General features: G+C 48.5%; 1 pseudogene across 1 annotated transcript in view; it reads left to right on the forward strand.

Moving 5' to 3' along the window:
* The window catches only part of LOC311009661 (beta-1,3-galactosyltransferase 1 pseudogene), a 59834-nt pseudogene extending 46146 nt beyond the window's left edge, over positions 1–13688 (forward strand). Inside the window, exons 4-5 of the transcript XR_014599405.1 lie at positions 11888–12009; positions 12101–13688. The product of XR_014599405.1 is annotated as a beta-1,3-galactosyltransferase 1 pseudogene (transcript). The remainder of the gene's footprint in view (positions 1–11887; positions 12010–12100) is intronic.
* Positions 13689–20931: the final 7243 nt, after the last annotated feature.

The raw sequence follows: 20931 nt of genomic DNA on the forward strand, positions 1-20931 counted from the left end.
CTGCCGTCTGACAGCTGTCATAAGCAGTGAGACCGCTACTGGATCACTTCCTGTCATCACTGACACTCACACACACTTTCTCTTTGCCAGAAGAATGGTCCAGAACTTTTCCTCATCCCATGTGGGATTCATTGTTAAAAACTGAAAACCAATTCAAATCGGATCCACTAATGGGGAACTTTGATTCAACACGCCGTTGGGTCACATGATCGGATCATGAACGCAGTTTTGATGTGTTTTGTGGGCGGAGCCAAGCGAGTAGCGTTGTCATGTAAAATCACATAGACTACCGGATTAGCAGTCTCCTTAATCCTAATTGGAGAAATACTTTAATGGGGTGTTAATTAATTCATTTAATGGGTGTTTTATTTACAAGGTCTGAAACTTGAAGCCTCAGCACTTAAATAAACGTAGAGTCACTGGTATTGATCAACAACCCTACTAGACATATTATGGTCGTTCTGTGCTATGGGAGGGTCATGAGGTTTATGTTTGCCCCATTCCTTCATCTCTAACATTTTAATGTTCCATTCTCTCCTTTGCTTTGTCACGATGGCTCCTCTATGGACGCCTGGCCATGTTTATCAAAGCTCCCATTTAAGGTGGCAGTCAGAGATCCAGACACTGTCCACTGTGAACACGGTTAACCTTGTCCAGTCCTCTGCAGAGGGATTTAAATATTCATGAGCCGAGAATCTTCCTGTCGCTGCAGGAGGTGCATATCATTTCCCTTCTGTAAGGATGCTCATGTTTTCTGTTATTAGTCCTGTGTGTCCCAGCCTGTCTTAGTCCTGTATGTCCCAGCCTGTCTTAGTCCTTTGTGTCCCAGCCTGTCTTAGTCCTGTATGTCCCAGCCTGTCTTAGTCCTGTGTCCCAGCCTGTCTTAGTCCTGTATGTCCCAGCCTGTCTTAGTCCTGTATGTCCCAGCCTGTCTTAGTCCTGTGTCCCAGTCTGTCTTAGCCCTGTGTCCCAGTCTGTCTTAGTCCTGTATGTCCCAGCCTGTCTTAGTCCTGTGTGTCCCAGCCTGTCTTAGTCCTGTATGTCCCAGCCTGTCTTAGTCCTGTGTGTCCCAGCCTGTCTAAGTCCTGTATGTCCCAGCCTGTCTTAGTCCTTTGTGTCCCAGCCTGTCTTAGTCCTGTATGTCCCGGCCTGTCTTAGTCCTGTATGTCCCAGCCTGTCTTAGTCCTGTATGTCCCAGCCTGTCTTAGTCCTGTGTCCCAGCCTGTCTTAGTCCTGTGTCCCAGCCTGTCTTAGTCCTGTATGTCCCAGCCTGTCTTAGTCCTGTGTCCCAGCCTGTCTTAGTCCTGTGTGTCCCAGCCTGTCTTAGTCCTGTGTCCCAGCCTGTCTTAGTCCTGTGTCCCAGTCTGTCTTAGTCCTGTGTCCCAGCCTGTCTTAGTCCTGTATGTCCCAGCATGTCTTAGTCCTGTGTGTCCCAGCCTGTCTTAGTCCTGTATGTCCCAGCCTGTCTTAGTCCTTTGTGTCCCAGCCTGTCTTAGTCCTGTGTGTCCCAGCCTGTCTAAGTCCTGTATGTCCCAGCCTGTCTTAGTCCTTTGTGTCCCAGCCTGTCTTAGTCCTGTGTGTCCCAGCCTGTCTAAGTCCTGTATGTCCCAGCCTGTCTTAGTCCTTTGTGTCCCAGCCTGTCTTAGTCCTGTATGTCCCGGCCTGTCTTAGTCCTGTATGTCCCAGCCTGTCTTAGTCCTGTATGTCCCAGCCTGTCTTAGTCCTGTGTCCCAGCCTGTCTTAGTCCTGTGTCCCAGCCTGTCTTAGTCCTGTATGTCCCAGCCTGTCTTAGTCCTGTGTGTCCCAGCCTGTCTTAGTCCTGTATGTCCCAGCCTGTCTTAGTCCTGAGTGTCCCAGCCTGTCTTAGTCCTGTGTCCCAGCCTGTCTTAGTCCTGTGTGTCCCAGCCTGTCTTAGTCCTGTGTCCCAGCCTGTCTTAGTCCTGTGTGTCCCAGCCTGTCTTAGTCCTGTGTCCCAGCCTGTCTTAGTCCTGTGTCCCAGTCTGTCTTAGTCCTGTGTCCCAGCCTGTCTTAGTCCTGTATGTCCCAGCATGTCTTAGTCCTGTGTGTCCCAGCCTGTCTTAGTCCTGTATGTCCCAGCCTGTCTTAGTCCTTTGTGTCCCAGCCTGTCTTAGTCCTGTGTGTCCCAGCCTGTCTAAGTCCTGTATGTCCCAGCCTGTCTTAGTCCTGTGTGTCCCAGCCTGTCTAAGTCCTGTATGTCCCAGCCTGTCTTAGTCCTTTGTGTCCCAGCCTGTCTTAGTCCTGTATGTCCCGGCCTGTCTTAGTCCTGTATGTCCCGGCCTGTCTTAGTCCTGTATGTCCCAGCCTGTCTTAGTCCTGTGTGTCCCAGCCTGTCTTAGTCCTGTATGTCCCTGCCTGTCTTAGTCCTGTGTGTCCCAGCATGTCTTAGTCCTGTGTGTCCCAGCCTGTCTTAGTCCTGTGTGTCCCAGCCTGTCTTAGTCCTGTGTCCCAGTCTGTCTTAGTCCTGTGTCCCAGCCTGTCTTAGTCCTGTGTGTCCCAGCATGTCTTAGTCCTGTGTGTCCCAGCCTGTCTTAGTCCTGTGTCCCAGCCTGTGTCCCAGTCTGTCTTAGTCCTGTGTCCCAGCCTGTCTTAGTCCTGTATGTCCCAACCTGGCTTAGTCCTGTGTCCCAGCCTGTCTTAGTCCTGTGTCCCAGCCTGTCTTAGTCCTGTGTGTCCCAGCCTGTCTTAGTCCTGTGTCCCAGCCTGTCTTAGTCCTGTGTCCCAGCCTGTCTTAGTCCTGTGTGTCCCAGCCTGTCTTAGTCCTGTGTCCCAGCCTGTCTTAGTCCTGTGTGTCCCAGCCTGTCTTAGTCCTGTGTCCCAGCCTGTCTTAGTCCTGTGTCCCAGCCTGTCTTAGTCCTGTGTGTCCCAGCCTGTCTTAGTCCTGTGTGTCCCAGTCTGTCTTAGTCCTGTGTCCCAGCCTGTCTTAGTCCTGTTTGTCCCAGCCTGGCTTAGTCCTGTGTGTCCCAGCCTGTCTTAGTCCTGTGTCCCAGCCTGTCTTAGTCCTGTGTCCCAGCCTGTCTTAGTCCTGTGTGTCCCAACCTGGCTTAGTGCTGTATGTCCCAGCCTGTCTTAGTCCTGTGTGTCCCAGTCTGTCTTAGTCCTGTGTGTCCCAGCCTGTCTTAGTCCTGTATGTCCCAGCCTGTCTTAGTCCTGTGTCCCAGCCTGTCTTAGTCCTGTATGTCCCAGTCTGTCTTAGTCCTGTATGTCCCAGTCTGTCTTAGTCCTGTGTCCCAGCCTGTCTTAGTCCTGTATGTCCCAGTCTGTCTTAGTCCTGTGTGTCCCAGCCTGTCTTAGTCCTGTGTCCCAGCCTGTCTTAGTCCTGTGTGTCCCAGCCTGTCTTAGTCCTGTGTCCCAGCCTGTCTTAGTCCTGTGTGTCCCAGCCTGTCTTAGTCCTGTGTCCCAGCCTGTCTTAGTCCTGTGTGTCCCAGCCTGTCTTAGTCCTGTGTCCCAGCCTGTCTTAGTCCTGTGTGTCCCAGCCTGTCTTAGTCCTGTGTCCCAGCCTGTCTTAGTCCTGTGTCCCAGCCTGTCTTAGTGTAAATAAATAAACATCCCTTGCCAGCTGTAGTATTTCCCCTCCTCCCTCCTTCTGCTTGACTCACACACACATTGATTTTCACACACACACACACACACACACTCTCACACACACACACACACACACACACACACACACACACACACACACACACACTCTCTCACACACACACACACACACACACTCTCTCTCACACACACACACACACACACACACACACACGTACTACAGACCCCTCTGATGTGATGGTGTTTCCTCGGGGCTCCAACACAAACAAATGTGCAGTTAAGGTTAATACGGCTCTTCTGAATACACCTCCAGCCCATACTGATGTGTGTTCCAGGGGTTAAAAGTTCGGAGGATTGCAGTCGGCTGTGTGTGTGTGTGTGTGTGTGTGTGTGTGTGTGTGTGTGTGTGTGTGTGTGTGTGTGTGTGTGTGTGTGTGTGTGTGTGTGTGTGTGTGTGTGTGTGTGTGCGCTGATGGTGTGTATAGGTTTGAAGCCAAACTGTGTCTGACAGGCTGACAGAACAATGGAAACTAGAGTGTGTATTTCTGTCAGGCTTTAGGTCGAATCCCAACTCTGAAAGTATCCACTCTTTGCTCTGCCCTCTGCCACTTCCTGTCTCTCTCTCTCACACACACACACACACACACACACACACACACACACTTGACTCAAACACATGCTTTCTCCCATGTCTCACCCCTGCGAGGCTGAAGCTGAGCGGCTCCGACAGGTGGAATCATTTATTTACCGAGGGCCGACTGAGCGGCGTGGCCTCTCGTCGGACCTCATGCTGGCCGGAGACGGCGGCGGGCCCCGAGGTGGCTGGCTTATCACGCCAACACCACGCATCACGGCGGCTAAAGTGCACGCGTGCCTCCGTGCACGCAGGGAGACGGGAGCATGTGTGCATTAATATTTATCCAGTATTTACCATATTGTAAGAGATGAAACTGGTTGCCATGGATTTGTGAATTATCGTCAGGGAACACGAGAAAAGGAGGCTTTTATTTATATCTAATTCCATGCAGACCAATGGAACCCAACATATAAACATGTATGTTTGTTTAACGTCTTATTCTACTTTATTTGATCTAGTATGTGAATCTCCTGGAGACTAAAAATTCAACTCATTATTATTATTACTACTATTATTATACAGATAATAATACTTAGTCTTAGCTGTCTTTGCAATTATAATAGTTCTCAGCAGACCTCAGCTGTGTGTGTGTGCGTGTGTTTGTGTGTGTGTCTGTGTGTCTGTGTGTGTGTGTCTGTGCGTGTGTGTGTGTGTGTGTGTTCCCAGTGCCCCTCAGTAGCGTTATTTACCGGAAGGAGTGCTGAAGCTGCATGTCCTCAGTCTGTGCTGCCATCAGCAGAGGCAGGGTATGTGTGTGTGTGTGTGTGTGTGTCTGTGTGTCTGTGTGTGTGTGTGTGTGTGTGTGTGTGTGTGTGAGATGCTCGGAGACAAGGTAATTACCAGAGGACCCTTCATCTGGCGTCCACTCAGGTTCAGCAGGGCAACTAGCAGGAGCTCTGTCAGCTCACAGTGAAGATGCCAAGCAGGTGTGTGTGTGTGTGTGTGTGTGTGTGTGTGTGTGTGTGTGTGTGTGTGTGTGTGTGTGTGTGTGTGTGTGTGTGTGTGTTGAGGACATCCACAGGGAGCACATGTTCCATAAAAAGCTGTCTGCCTGGTGTGCGTCCCCCCCCAGCCCCCCGTAGCCTGGAGTAGCTGGTGTTATCTGCAGGTGCAGTTGTCTGCTCCCTGCTTTATAATGGGATGTGCTCCACGCTGCCCCCTCTGCCAGCTCCGAGATGGTGTTCCTGATAACTCCTCGGCCCTGTCGCGGTGGCCGGGGCTCTGCAGCAGCCACCACACACACGTTTGGACTCGTCCTCCATCTCCATCCTCTCCTGTCAGGTGTTCCTCCCTCAGTTAGACGCTGGGAATAATGTGGAGAGGCGGCGTTCATTAGCTTTAGCTAATTAGCTTGCTTGATGTTGCACATCCACAGTGTCATGGGGCGCCGTGTGGGCTTCTGGGAGATTTGTGCTGCACGCATGTGCACGTTTCACGACCTTAACTGTTTTATCTGAATGCATCCATCAGTGACGGAGCCGTTATTGTTATTATAACATTATTTCAGATTGTCTGAAAACAATGAACTTCGTGCAAGAATGTTTTCATCTGAACTTTTTCTTTATCATGACTCCTTTTAGTAGTCCCCTACATAGTCCTCTATAGTCCCCTACAGTCCCTTATAGTCCCCTACAGTCCCCTATAGTCCCCTACAGTCCCCTCCCTGAGCTGGGACCGTGCAGCTCCATGCTATGGGTGGGAGGTAGGAGTGAAGGATGTGTGATGTTCTCTTAGACAGACTTGGTATTATTTGCTCCACGTTTCCTCCGGTCTCTGCAGACACACGTGGCTCAGATCTGAACTCTACTTAGTGCACTTTTCCATTTTTTTTTTTAATTAGTTGAACAAATCCTTAAAGCGAACCCTCACGACAATCCCAGCTCGTTTTTTTTGGGGCGACGATGCCTCGGATCATTATTCATTATCCTCCTAGAGACGATGGCGTACTTAGAAGACCTCTAATTTAATCAACTAAGTGGTGAAAATAGCCATTTGTGTTCAGAATGGAACATCACTTATCTCACGTCCTGTCCCATCCGTCACGAGGACGCCATCTTCTTTATGAGATGGGGGGTATGTGGGACACTTCACGTGGAAACCGCCATTCACATGCAGTAACACCACTTAGTGTCTCGCATCTCCTTCCCCATAAAACCGCTGCCGCGGCGACAGAGAGCATGATGGGAGAACCCCCGTCTGTCACTCACTTATTATTACCTTCTTCTTTTTTCTACGCTGACTCTTTTAATGGAAGTCTGTGTCCACAGGATATTGATACTGATCTAAAGGATGTCCTTTATATTATTTTTTCCCATATTGTCCCATGCCTACTAACAGCGGCCCCTAGAGGAGATGTAAGATTTAACATGTTATGATTCTTCTAGCTTTGCTGTTTTCTCTCACATCATTCTATGCTTGGTGTCATAAATCATCTATAATATTTGACATTTTGTAGAATACACTGTTGGACCGCCAGCGCGTGTGTCCTTTGTTTTCTGGATAAACGGAGAATAATGAATAATAGACTAATAATAAAAGCATGGCACCTTGAATGCCGGGATCATTAGGGAGCTTTTCATACAGAGAACAGTACGCGTCTACAAAAAGCTTCATTTTATCATCTTCCATTGTCATTGTTCTCTTGAGCAAGGCACCGTGCTGGGAGTGTGTGCCTGGGATAATGGCTTCCATTCTTCCACGTTAGTCCTCATCGCCGGCGTCTTTCGGGAGCCCCGCCCCCGACTGTGAATATTCTATAATCCCCGGTCGGACAGTTGATTGCATCACCTGCATGAATCAAGATGTCATTTCCACTTTCTGAGGGAGCTTCGCATTCGGAGCACGCGTGTGGGCTGAAGCCGCTCGCCGCCGATTCTCACCGAGGTCAGCGCCGCCGCCAAAACAAAGCGAGGAAAACGCCGACTGTGTAATCATGAAACTTTTTTTCCCCCACATGTTCCTGCCTTTGCCCATCATCCTCAGCTCTTTGAACCAGATGGCCGGGCGTCACGGCTCGCCACCAACCAGCCATTGTCTGATAAGTTCCCCGACGCACTTTTAACAAGTTTGAACGTCCGCCGCTCATTAAAACGTCCTCTGAGGCGAGTTGAAGCGGGAGTTGAAGAGGGGGTTTTTCTGCGAGCGCTGCTTGGCCCCGCCGACTGATGTGGTTCAGGCTCAAGTAAGCACTGGAGTGGGGAGGGAGCGTCTGGCTCCCGTACGGCGGCCAAATCTGTTGGCCGCTAGTGATATCCCATTTCCTCTGTCGCTCCTAAGCTGCTTTGCATTGGGAGGCTTTGCACTAAGCCCAGAGTGTCCAGCCTGCGGCCTGTAATACCGACTCCACGGCTGGCTGTGCCGCTCTTCAGCAATCATCGAGTCCTTTATTATCCAGGAAACACCAACATAGCGAGGGCCACGCTGGGGCCCTCCCAGCCCTGACATTTTAATTGTTCCTCGCCCATATAAGGTGGGACGGCAACCAATTTGGCCATCGCTGTTTAAATTCCTCGCATTAATTCCTCTTTTGAATGTTTAGAAGCAGACATAATGGGTTTTTGGACTTGGCAGGAGATTGCTGGGGACGAGGATCAAACGTGGACAATTATAAAGCTCCTGTTGAGCTTATCGTGCATTCGGCAGCAGGAGCTGGAGATAAGGTGTTGAGTTACGGCCTCCGGAAAAGCCTTTTTTTTTTTTCTTTTTGTGTGATATTTTTGTTTAAACTTAAAAAAATACAATTTTAATTGTCAAGGTATGCAGCTCTCATTGGCCTCGTTCAGTAATGTGTCACCCCAGAGTGGCATTATGATTTTTTATTCCCTCATATTTTGTTTCCATTATGCACGTTTTGCCGTGATATTGAATGATATTTACAGGTAAGAGTCTCTCCACGCGACGTTTGACAGCTTTGCTTAAATCAGCAGATCTACTCGCCGTTTCCCCCGCCAATCATCGGATGGGTGCGTGTGACACGTCGCCTCTGAGTGCCAGGTGTAATTTATTCACCTCTCCAGCACATGTTCCTTTAATGCAACCGAGACAGCAGACATCACAGTCTATTAAACCACCATGTTTTGTTTTTGCTCCCTCGCTGACTCACATACAGCACCCCCCCACCCCCCACCCTACTCGCCCACCCCCACCCATCTCCCCGAGCAAGGTCGCGGCACTAATGACTGCAATCAATTATGTGGTGCAACATTAAACGAGACCGGAACTCCCACATCTCTGTTGCTTTCCAGCGTCTCTTCTCTCCGGCTCGCAGAGGTCACGCGATTGGAAAGACAACGGAGCCGACGCTCAGAGTTCAGGCAGGAATACAAAAATGGCGTAACCGCTGCTTTCTGTAATGGATGATAATAACAAGGTGCTGAGTTATGATCTGATGACTGACGAGACGGGTGATTATATCTGTTTCTCGCCTTTTTTTAATGAAAGGGAAACAGTGGAGTGGTACTCAGAATATATGCTGTCTATATGAAGTGAGCGTTGTCATGGTGATGTCGCCCGCTATTTCCTGGATTACAGTTTTGAAGCATCGACTTTGGCATTTTTGGCCGTCGGCATCTTGGCATTTTTGCAACCAGCGAAGGATGCGGCCATATTTGGACTGTGGAGGAGCGACGGGTGGATTCGACCCTGCTTTCTGGTCTGTTGGACTCGAAATGGACCATAATGTACTAGAGATTGAGACCATAAACTCATGTTTACAATGTTTACTGAGATAATACATCAAGAGAGAAGTAGGACCGTTTTCTCATAGACTTCTATACAACTAGAGAGGAGTCGCCCCCTGGTGGCCAGCAGAGAGAAGTAGGGCCATTTTCTCATAGACTTCTATACAACCAGAGAGGAGTCGCCCCCTGGTGGCCAGCAGAGAGAAGTAGGGCCATTTTCCTCATAGACTTCTATACAACCAGAGAGGAGTCGCCCCCTGGTGGCCAGCAGGGAGAATGCAAAGGCACTTTTCTCCCGAACCGGAGGTTGCCGCCTGTCCAGAAGGCAAATTTGAGACACTTATGATGCCATAGTGATGTCATCAGGGTCTTCAATCGAATGTCTAATCAGACATAAACTGCAGCACGGCTGATTGGTGGAGGCGAGGCCACTCATCAGGGACGGGGCTGCAATTACTGTTTCTGTTTTGGATCTGGTTCTCAGTTGGCAAAAATATCCTATTCATATGAATTAAGTGTCAATGCTAATGCTTTGTTTATTTCCCATAACTGGAGCTAGCTCGTACTTCTGCAGTCAATTAACAAAGAGAAGAAGAAAAGCCGAAGATTCTGTCAGCTGTTGCCCGTTAGATAATTAATTGGATTAGTAGTTAATACGTTTTTGTCAATAACGTCTCTGAAATGATGAAGAACACACATTCCCATCACAAAGCCCTCGCTGATGCCTTCAGATTTTTTTTTTTTCTTTTTGGTCCAAACCCAAACGATGTTCCCTTTGCAGCGATACACAACCGAGAAGAAGCAGCATGCACGTTTAATGAGGGCTGGGAATTTTGTTTGAATAATGCCGATTAATCATTTATGGGAACAGTTGGGCACTAAGTCGCCATGTTTGATCACACAGAGGTGACGAGGATGTGGAGTCTGGGCTCGGGAGGCGTGATGGAGCAGAGGCTGCTAAATTGCCTTCCCCTGGGGGAGGGAGGGGGGGAGTCTCTCCCCCTATGGCCTGTCACTATCCCGTCCCACCACTTCTGATTAACACATCATTAGCAGTAAAGCCTGCGAATGGCTGTTCATAATAACTGTCCTTTATATGCTTTAATGCTTTTTCTTCACACGTAAATGCCTCACTTTACTGCAACGTGCTATTTTGGAGCGCATGTTTTACTGCCCTTTTATCAGCCGGCTCGTCATTATCGTGATCTACAGTAGTATTACTAGTAGTAATTGCTGGCGAAGTTGTAGTAGTGCTTAAATCCTACGCCGTATCCGCTGGCACAGCCGGCGTAATCATGAAGAGTGTGTGAGGCGCCGCTTTCCAGGAGCGCCAGCTGTCGGCCAAACGGCTACTCTGCTATATTGATTACTGATTCCGATATAATGACCAACAAGTCACAGTGCTTTTTACTCCGTCTGTATAAGTCCCGCCCACTCCACTACCTGTGATTGACAGGTTGCTATGCAAGCTACGGAGATGACTTTAACCTTGAATTATGAAGCTAACGTTGCTAAAAGCTTCACACCAGAAGATCTGGGCTTTGACCAACATAATCTGTCTGCGTGGCCCCGGACCCCCGAGTGGCCCCGGACCCCCTGAGCGCAATGTGGTCCTGTATTGTATTAAAATCCCAAGCATCTATGTACATCTTTCTATAATATTCAGGTTTTTATAAATCAAATATCACAGCAATTCAACAGGATGTCACACACACACACACACACAACACACACCTACACACACACACACACACACACACACACAACACACACCTACACGCACACACACACACACACACACACACACACACTCAGTCGGTTCCAGTGGTGGACCCTCGTTGACAATCACCCCTCAGCCAGCATTTTACGAGAGTCCATATGTGATTTATTGCCGTGAAACGATCGTACACGTGATCTCATAAGCGACCTTTAACAGGGTGTACGAATTCCTGCCGCTCGTTGGGTTGCCGTGGTAACGCACGGCACGTGGATGTGCCTTCATACATGAGCAAATGGAAAGTCCTCCCCTGTGGCGTTCCAGCCCTTCCTGATTCTATGTTCCTATTCATTAAAGGACAATTACGCTACGTTGGCGATCACACCCCCCCCCCTCCCCCTCCCCCTCCCCAAGGGAGCGAAGAAGAAGTCTGGTTATAAAGCCAGGAGACGTGAAGGACACACTTTACTTTACAGTGAGATGGTCCTGCCCTGATATCCCTCCTCACATATTCAGGAGATGACTTTGACGCATTCACAGACGGGAACGATACAGCCAAACTTTTCAATTTGCTCCGAGGGGAATCTCAGGAATCCGTGAGGTGCATCGGCGAACGAGGATCCGGGTTATTCCGAGTAGTAGTAGGATTATGAAAGCCCCTCCTCGGGGAGCTGATCTGCAGAACGGGAAGAGGGAGGGAGGTCAAAGAAAGGGAAGGGTGATTTAGTGATCAGAGGGAGTCGGGAGGGGGAGGCTGATTGTGGTAGAAGCTGTCAATAAGTTAAAAGCAGGGGAGTGTGGGGAAACGAGGAGAGGAAAACAATAAAGAAGGGAGAGGCAGTGAGACGTAAGGAAATGGATCAGGCGCCTGCTGGAGTAGAGAAGGAGGGAGTGATGGAGAGGGTGGAGGTGTGGAAAAGCAGCCATGATGAGATGGATTCTGCTGGACCATGAGATTGATGACTCTGCTCCGGGAGGAGATAGCAGAGGCGAAGGAAGAGGAGAATAGGCCTGATCAAAGGAAGAGACAACCCGGGAGTCTCCTCAAAACCAGAGCCGCATCTCTAATAGGATCTAGAATAAAAAGTAAAGAAGGGTGAGTGAGAATGCAAACGTACGGCGAGAGGAAGCACACGGCGTTGGGGTGTGATGGATCCATCAGAGCTGGGATTCGTCCTCTCACGGTCCAATTAGAGTCAAATATGTAGAAGTCCACACACGGACACTGAGCTGTGGGAGTAAACGGATACGTGGATATTAATCTTCACTTTCTCCTCCCCTTCCTCCTCTCAGACTGCTGGAGTGGCTCTGTTCGGCCGGCCCGAGGGGATAAGAGGGAGATAAACAGCGTTTTGCAAACAGTGGCGTTTCCCAGGATTCCATCAAACCACAGCTGTTATCTGATGGATGATAGGGTAACTCGCTGCGTCAAAGTGGAATAAAACATATTGTGAGATATGTAAATGTGGTTTCATGACGTGGATGTTCTCATCTCCCTTTCCCTAGATGCTGAACTCAGCGGGGCGAGCTGCGACGGGACGCAGGGAGGTCCTTCACCTGCGCCGCCAGATCTGAGACAACCCATGGAGGCGTGGCCTCGACGTTGCCGCCGCTAACGCCGCCGCCGCTGAGTGCACAGCGATGCCTTCGAAGGTCTCCTGCTTATACTTGCTGACGGTGGTTTGCTGGGCCAGCGCCCTGTGGTACCTGAGCGTGTCCCGCCCCTCCACGTCCTACGCGGGTCAGCTGACCATCCCCGTACGCCGGACGGCCACGCCCAGCAAGAACGCCACCTTCGGCAACATCCGCACGCGCTCGCTCAACCCGCACGACTTCGGCTACCTCATCAACGAGGCCAAGAAGTGCGAGGCGGAGACGCCCTTCCTCGTCATCCTCATCAGCACCACCCACAAGGAGTTCGACGCCCGGCAGGCCATCCGGGAGACGTGGGGCGACGAGAGCACCTTCCCCGAGGTGCGCGTGGTCACGCTCTTCCTGCTGGGCCGCAGCACCGACGCCGTCCTCAACCAGATGGTGGAGCAGGAGAGTCAGATCTTCCACGACATCGTGGTGGAGGACTTCATCGACTCGTACCACAACCTGACGCTGAAGACGCTGATGGGCATGCGCTGGGTCGCCACGTTCTGCTCCAAGGCGCAGTACGTCCTGAAAACGGACAGCGACATCTTCGTCAACATGGAGAACCTCATCTACAACCTCCTGAAGCCCGCCACCAAGCCGCGGCGGCGCTACTTCACCGGCTACGTCATCAACGGCGGGCCCATCAGAGACATGCGCAGCAAGTGGTACATGCCCAGGGATCTGTACCCGGAGAGCAAGTACCCGCCGTTCTGCTCCGGCACCGGCTACATCTTCTCCACGGACGTGGCGGAGCTCATATACAACACGTCGCTGCACACCCGCCTGCTCCACCTGGAGGACGTGTACGTGGGCGTGTGCCTCCGCAAGCTGGGCATCCACCCCTTCCAGAACAGCGGCTTCAACCACTGGAAGATGGCCTACAGCCTGTGCCGCTACCGCCGCGTGGTCACCGTGCACCAGATCTCCCCCGAGGAGATGCACCGCATCTGGAACGACATGACCAGCAAGAAGCACCTGAAGTGTTAGTGCAGGTGCTTTGTTTTTATTTGACAGGAAGCCGCCTCCAGATGAATAAACTGCAGATTCCATCACGCCAACACACTTCCAATCATGAATGTCCCCGGTGTATGCGTTGTTGTACTTTCTGAACATGTTAATGTTGGATGTACTGTCTGGCAGCTGCCGCCGCCGTCGTCATGGGGACCATGGTGAGTTTACAGTGCGACGACTCCTTTCACTCAGCTGGGGAGTCGTGATGGTGTTCTTTTCACAATCAGACCTATTTTCTTACAGATCTTTGTATCGCCGGTGGAAAAGTAAGCGGAGGCATCGGCGAGTGTCATTTCTGTTCATATGTAACGTGTGGTTGTTTGTCCCAGGCGGGCTGTAGACTATTCTATTTTCTATTACTTGAACAGGAAGGAGAGCAGATGTACTGTAGGAGCGGCGAGGACACCCAGAACTCTGCTTTTCAATTACTTGAGATTCAATAAAGCGCTTTTTTTTTAATATAAGACCTCATGCTGTATTTATTACAGACAATGTAAAAGCTTTACGCACACGAGATGTGACGCCATCGCTGGGAGACACGCCGCCGCCGCCTGCTTCCACGCAGGTGTGTGAGGGGAGCAGAAAGGTATTATTTCTATTTTGTGTTTCTTTTATTGTGTAAAATGTCACGCAACTGGATTTAAGCTCCACAGGCTTCCTGAGCCGCTTGCTGTAGCTACGGCAACCGTGTTTTAGCTATTCAAAGGCAGGAGGAACAAGCCGCCCTTCACAGTCGGGACCCGAGCTCAGCTTCCCGGCGGTACGTTTTTATGGCCAAGCTGTACGACACACGACCGCTGACTCACTGAAAGGTGTTTTATCGTATTATTATTTCTTATTTAGGTGCCGTTTGTAGAAACTGAAAAGTTGAAAGCCTCCTCTGGAAAGAAATCCGACAGGTATCTAACACCACGCTCTGCACTGTGAAGAAACAGAACAGTAGCACACAGCTGAACAGTGCATTTTGGGTAGTAAACCAGCCGACGTGTGTCCTCAGGATGATGTAATGATCCCAGACAGGACGCCGTACAAAAGCAGCAAAAATGGTCACTACATGGAGGTAAGCCCCCACCCTCCTCTCCATCTCCTTTCTCTACGGGAATAAAAAAATACTTCTCATTGTGAAAACCCCAGATTTTTAAAGTTTTTATAAGATGATCACCTGGAAGCACATAATAATAATAGTATTTCACAAGCGTACGATGCTCGCAGGTGTCTGAAATAGAAAAACAAAAGCACATTTCCCATGTGTGTGTGTTGTATACGTGAGGGGAGAGGTCCTGCTGCGATGCACTCAGAAACAAAATCAATCAAACCGAGCGTCTGCACTTCAGGCTTTGTCACTTCGGAGACTTTTCACATGCGGAGGAACATAATAGGTGCACTTTAAACCTCACTTGAAGATCTCTGCTTATGAAACGGTCTGGGTATGAGCTCCATGAGCAGAAGAAGTTTAATTATTTCTGTCAATATGCGCTCAACTCCTCTGACGGCATTAAAACATTCACAGCCTTCCACGTTTGATGGGGAATTAATTATTCATCTGTGCATTTGTTGTTTCTCCGGAGAGCTTTTTTTGATGCTTAGCATGTGTCGTCGTCCCACCAGGCAATGATCATGTAATTAGGCTGCTCCAGCCTCCGATGCCTACAGGTGTGTGTGTGTGTGTTGGATTCGTGAACTCTTTGTTCCAGGCGTCGTCATCATCTTCCGAGGGAGCGACGCTCCGGTGGGATTTGTTGCCGGGGAAATGAAAAATGGCTTCTGTTGTCGTGCTCGCAGAGATAAACGTGGGAAGGTCCTGTGATGATTCCCTCGTAACAACACGACGACGTCGAATGCTTCTTTTTCGTCTTCTGGAAGCGTTTTTTGGAAACTAGAATCTAATTGAAAGCGCTTTGTTCCGGCGTATCGCTCCTAACAGCCACTATGTTATCAGTTAATGACTTTATTTTACCAGCAAAAACAGTCCGCACATAGCGTGCCCAGTCGTATCCATGTGAAATAATTGTTATTCACAGCCTCTTATCCTCTCTGCTGCGTTCTGCATTCCTCTGATCACCCCCTATGGCATATGCAAGTTGATACAATATGCTGAGTAATAGAAAGTCTGCTCTGTAATTGGCCAAACAACCCAGTGGTGGAGCCTTTAAAAGGCTGAAGCTTGGGGAGAAAGGGAAAAAGCCAGTGATTATTCCGGGGGCCCCGTGGTAAATGAAGCTCATAACGAGCGAGGCGGAGAGCGAGACAATTGGGAGCGCTCAGATTTCAAAACAAAGCGTCGGGAAGGCCGAGGCGGCCTCGGGGAGGAAAACAACGTCGGGACGCGGAGCAGACGAGTCTAGTTCGATGGTGTTGAGGCCGGAGGAGCAGCTCTTAATGCGGAGTAATCCGCCGCCTCGGATACATATTCATGTTCCTCTGCTCCACATAGCTCCTCCGGGTAGCGTGACCTCCTCGTGACCTTCCCTTTGAGGCACAAGACGATGCGGGTTGATGAGAAAATCGCCGTTAGGAGTAAATAGGCATCTGTGCAGGCGCCTTTATAGCAAGGTGAGAGGAAGGGGAACACATCCTCTTCTTCCTCCAGGAGAAGTGGCATGCTGGGATACCCCCCTCCCCCCCGATACCATAAAAGGACATGATGGCTGTGCTTTTAACTCGACCAGAGGGGTTTGGACTCTGCTGGAAGTTCTTTTGTTTGAGGCTCTGAGAGCTTTTATTCCAGTGTGTGAATGTAGAATTATTTTAGTTTCCAAGGCTCCATTTTAAGGTCTAAAAAACAATCTTACTCAAAATGTAATAATAAAAAAAAAGAAACCCTGCAAATATACGAGATGAACAAAGTTGAACATTCTGTTCTGCATCTTCAGTCGTTAATCAGATTTTGAAAAAATGGAAAACCACATTTAACATTCCCTCCAATATAAATGACTTCTGGATGAATTCATTATAATTTGTGTATTACAGTTGTATCATTGCACATTTCCCCCCTCATATTATTCACAGCTTTTGATTCAGGATGTCTGTCTGGGGAAATATCTGATAATGAAGACCCCCCTTCCTCCCTCACACAGCCAGCACACATCAGAAAATGATATTCTCTCTACTGGCCACCAGGGGGCGACTCCTCTCTGGTTGTATAGAAGTCTATGAGAGAATAAGCCTCATTACTCTTCTATATTATCTCAGTAAACATGAGTTTATGAACTCAATCTCTAGTTTCTAGTCTTCAATCTAGCATGATGCAGATCAATAGTTCAATATAAAAACGAAGGGAGGCGGGACTTTTTCAGCAAATCCTCTGTGGTTTTTCCCCAAAATGACCTACTCTGCCTTTAAATCCATTTTCAGGGCAGAGTCGGAAAACTCCAATCTGTTGTGAAATGACTTCTGCAAAACAAAGCAGCGGGGCAGAACCGGCTCCGGGCTTCCTGTTGCATTCGCCGCATAAATCCTGTACTTGTCACATCGTGTTTTATTATCGGCGGCGGCGTCCTGCGTGGCTCACCCTTTCGGGATCACTCAATCACACGTCCACAAGTTAACCCGTTGCTGCAGAGCCACTCGGATAGACAAAACCCCGTCGATGACAGCGTCTCAGCATGAATTATGTCTTGTCATCCTCAAAAGATAGATGGGATTTAAATAGGAAGCATACATCAGGATGGGGGGGGACGGAGATAAGTGTGACACGGCTGGCTGGATTTGAGTTGTGCAAGCGATAAATTAACTGTTTAGGCCCCGGGACGTAAGCTGATCCCTTAGAAGTGATAGGACGATACCAATATTGCATTCTTGAGATTTCTAGCACCTTCTTCCAAAAAAGCAGCAGGCTCATATTTATGAGCAGCTGCAAGCTTACGAGGAATATTTGCATATTTGCACGAGACTGGAGTCGTATAAATATCTGACGGGCTTGTAAATCTCCCGATTATTGGGCTCAGAGACGCAACAAGCTGTGTATTTGATATAGTTTTCTGTAATTTAACGGACTCATATTTCTGCGTACGAGTGGGATTGGTTGACGTGAGCTCGTCTGCTTGCATCCAGGCGAACGGTGCTCACTCAGCCGCTCCGGAGTTTACAGCGTCGTATCCCGGCCTCCATCATAGCACAAGTGCCCCATTCATCAGTTCCCTTCCAGATGGGTTCAGTTCAGCTGCTTTTAAAGTGGCTGTTAAGTAGCACTGCACGGGATTTATTTTTCATATGTTTATGTTGGTTTGGTCAAGTTTGTATTCACACTATTACCAACAGTCTGGATGAACCATTTATTCATTCATTTATAGCCATTTAAGGGATTTATTCATCACTTTGAGCTGTTTTAGGTTATTATTATGGCCTATAAGGACCTTTGGAGGAAATAAGTAATTAAATTATGATACGATTGATGAGAAAAATAGGGAGTGCAAAACCATGGTGATGCGAACCGCCGTCTAAGAAAAGAAAATGTCAAATTTTCCTGCTTTTTCCTCACATAAATGTATGACTTTTATCTCAGAAATATGCTTTAAATAAGCCATTTATTTAAATGCAGGGATTCTGTCACAAGCTTTTTGATCCATAGGCTTGGAAAATGTAATTTAAAGACTATATAAAACAACTGCAGCCCTGAAGAGAATGCAATGACCAATTATTTTTGCACAAACATATCAGAGCTCAAATGTGCATACATTCTGTTTTTCTAATTGCAAATAAGAAAAGGCACTTCATGTTTGTTAAATGTGAAACTATTCGCAATTTGCTTAGCGACAAAGAGTCTATCCAAACTACCTACTTCCAAACTTCTTCTCCGTACTACTTCCAAACTTCCACTTCCTACTACTTCCAAACTTCTTCTCCGTACTACTTCCAAACTTCCTCTTCCTACTACTTCCTCTTCCTACTAATAGGCGCGTTTCCAATCATACATGCGCATGCATTTGCCTCGCAAAACCAGGCATTCTGGGATTAAAAACGTCAGAAATGCTGGTGATAACTTCCCTTTGCGATATGTCACATGGCTTTAAAAACTTGCGGGATCTCCAGGGTACCTCCCTCCGCATGCTTTTCTGTGCAGATGGTCTCAAATAAGTGCGGACATAAGACACTCCCCTCAACGTTGCCCTAGTTGATTAGAATTACCATGTGGTATTTCCCAATTGAGAAAATTCCTCACCTTTGCTCCTCAGCCTCCATCAACAAAGGGAGTTCCAATGCCTCGAATTCGTCCACGACGAAGAAAGCCAGCGCCACTGGGTAGGCCATATTCTTTGTGCAAAGTCTGTGAAGTGCACCTGTGTCCGACTTGGGAACTTGACGTGTTTATGACGAATTCCCGGCGGATCCTATCAAGTCTTGTGCATGCATAGGCACAAATGCATGCGATCGGAAACGCAGCCAACGGCTGCCGGAACCCCTGAGGTACCCAGGAGATACCGCAAGTTTTTAAAGCCAGACATGTCGCAAAGGGAAGTTATCACCAGCATTTCAGACGTTTTTATCCCAGAATGCCTGGTTATGCAAGGCAAATGCATGCGCATGCATGATTGGAAATGCGCCTACTCTCTTCCACTTACTTCCAAACTTCCTCTTCCTACTACTTCCAAACTTGTTCTTCCTACTACTTCCAACCTTCCTCTTCCTACTACTTCCAAACTTCCTCTTCCCACTACTTCCAACCTTCCTCTTCCTACCACTTCCAAACTTCCTCTTCCTACTACTTCCAACCTTCCTCTTCCTACTGGGCGCGTTTGGGATCGCATGCATTTGCGCCGATGCATGCACGAGACTTGAGAGGATCCGCCAGAACTCGTCATAAACACGCCAAGTTCCCACCACGTCAAGTCGGACACAGGTGCACTTCACAGACTTTTTTTATTTTTTTTTTATTTAAACTTTATTAATAATTGTATACATAACAAAAACTATCGCGCCAGGGGAAACTTCACGGACTTTGCACAAAGAATATGGCCTGCCCAGTGGCGCTGGCTTTCTTCGTCGCTGACGAACTCGAGCCGAGGCATTTGAAGTCCCGTTGTTGACGGAGGCTGAGGAATTTTCTCACGTGGGAAATACCACGTGATAATTCTAACCAACTAGGGCAACGTTTAGGGGAGTGTCTTATGTCCGCACTTATTTCAGACCATCTGCAGAGAAAAGCATGCGAAGGGAGGTACCTGGAGATACCGTGAGTTTTTAAAGTCTTGTGACATGTCGCAAAGGGAAGTTATCACCAGCATTTGTGACGTTTTTTTCCCAGAATGCCTTGTTTTGCGAGGCAAATGCATGCGCATGCTTGATTCCAAACAAGCCCACTGGCTGTGTTTCGGATCGCATGCATTTGCGCCTATGCATGCATGAGACTTGAGAGGATCTGCCGGAACTCGTCATAAACACGTCAAGTTCCCACCACGTCAAGTCGGACACAGGTGCACTTCACAGACTTTTTTTTTTTTTTTTAACTTTATTAATAACTATATACATACCAAAAACTGTCGAGCCAGGGGAAACTTCACAGACTTTGCACAAAGAATATGGCCTGCCCAGTGGCGCTGGCTTTCTTCGTCGCGGACAAATTCGAGCCGAGGCATTTGAACTCCCCTTGTTGATGGAGGCTGAGGAATTTTCTCACGTGGGAAATACCACGTGGTAATTCTAACCAACTAGGGCAACATTGAGGGGAGTGTCTTATGTCCGCACTTATTTGAGACCATCTGCACAGAAAAGCATGCAGAAGGAGGTACCCTGGAGATCCCGCAAGTTTTTAAAGCCATGTGACATGTCGCAAAGGGAAGTTATCACCGGCATTTGTGACATTTTTATCCCAGAATGCCCGGTTTTGCGAGGCAAATGCATGCGCATGCATGATTGGAAACTTGCCTACTCCCACACTTCCTCTTCCTACTACTTCCAAACTTCCTCTTCCTACTACTTCCTCTTCCTTCTACTCCCACACTTCCTCTTCCCCCTACTTCCAGACTCTCCCTTCCTCTCTGCCTTGTGCTTGTTTTTACCGGGTCATTTACTTCGGTTACATGTACATCTCATTATTCACGCCCGGCATGGAGAAGTGAGTGACTTCTGACCATACATTTACTAAGATGCTATATAATGTGCTTGTAGACTAGACGGGGACTTGGTCACTCATTAACGGTGGTCCGGAGCACTCTGCCGAGGACCCATGGGGAGTTCATTGTCTCATTTGGGATGTAATGAATCACTATTAAAACCACATCCATCTCACTCCCTATCTGACCCACATCTCACATGCAATTTTACGCTTCACTCCACAACCCACTGGGACCATGCCTGAAGAGACGGTGGGGAGGAGGAGGAGGAGGTGCTTTCCAGGAGGGCTCCGTGGGGGAGTTGAACACAACGTATGGGTGGACATAGAAGACGTAGAATAATAGCCCACTATGGTTTCTCCTGTGCTGCACACCTGTCTGCTTTTGCTCTTTCTCCATTTCTTCTGTGCATTTCTTTGCCTTTCACTTCCTGGATCCGTCTCTTCGATTGTATCTGGATCCGATTGTGTCCAGCATCATTAATTCACTCCTCCATAACCCACGGACTACATAGAGGACTATGTAGAGGACTTCATAGAGGACTATGTAGACTACTATATATTGAGCTCCTGTAAAATGTGAAACCATTTTCGGAAACTACTAATTTTGTCTTCTCTAGCAATGACACTGCTG

Source organism: Eutrigla gurnardus, assembly GCF_963514095.1.
Source record: "Eutrigla gurnardus genome assembly, chromosome: 24".
Lineage (NCBI taxonomy): Eukaryota > Metazoa > Chordata > Actinopteri > Perciformes > Triglidae > Eutrigla > Eutrigla gurnardus.